The sequence below is a fragment of the Myotis brandtii genome, unplaced genomic scaffold (assembly GCF_000412655.1).
Source record: "Myotis brandtii unplaced genomic scaffold, ASM41265v1 scaffold786, whole genome shotgun sequence".
Lineage (NCBI taxonomy): Eukaryota > Metazoa > Chordata > Mammalia > Chiroptera > Vespertilionidae > Myotis > Myotis brandtii.
Window position 1 is genome coordinate 248,112 of NW_005371157.1, and position 739 is coordinate 248,850.

Sequence of the window (739 nt, forward strand, 5' to 3'; positions counted from 1 at the left end):
TGCCCGCCAGCCCCCTGGGGGGTGCCCTGGGAGCCCTGGGGGGCTGGTTTGTTCAGACACTGCCCTCCCTGAGCCCACGAGTCCCTGGAGGGAGAAGGGCGCTTCATGTGGACACGGAAAGAACACGTGACCTTGTGCCACGGCCTTTTGGGGGGAGAGTTCCTAGTTGCGTGGGGCGGTTCTGCCCCTCCTGGCACTTACCCCCGGTCGGCAGTGCCCTCGGTCTCTGTACTGTGACCCCACCTCCACCCCCAGCACGCACAGCCCTGAGGGCAGCCAGGCAGCTGTGAACTCGGTGCCTCCCACTGTCTGTGTGCACGCGATGTGTGAGCCAGTGTATATGCTCAGTGTGTGTGCATAGTGTGTGTGTGCACGGTGTGCGGTGTGTGTGAGATATATGTCTGTGTGTACCTGGTGTATATGTGCACTCTGTGTGTGCATGGTGTGTGGTGTGTGTGCATAGTGTATGCATAGTGTGTGTGTGCATGGTGTGCGGTGTGTGTGAGATATATGTCTGTGTGTACCTGGTGTATATGTGTACTCTGTGTGTGCATGGTGTGTGTGTGCACGGTGTGTGTGTACAGTGTGTGCTCATGTGTGCATGGTGTGCAGTGTGTGTGCATGGTGTGTGTGTGCACGGTGTGTGTGTACAGTGTGTGCTCATGTGTGCATGGTGTGCAGTGTGTGTGCATGGTGTGTGTGTGCATGGTGTGCGGTGTGTGTGCATGCTGTGTGTGTG

General features: G+C 57.6%; 1 protein-coding gene across 1 annotated transcript in view; it reads left to right on the forward strand.

Moving 5' to 3' along the window:
• IQCE (IQ motif containing E) overlaps positions 1–739 on the forward strand; it is a gene marked incomplete at its 5' end in the record, with an annotated part of 26,311 nt that overhangs the window by 7,772 nt on the left and 17,800 nt on the right. The window lies entirely within an intron of this gene.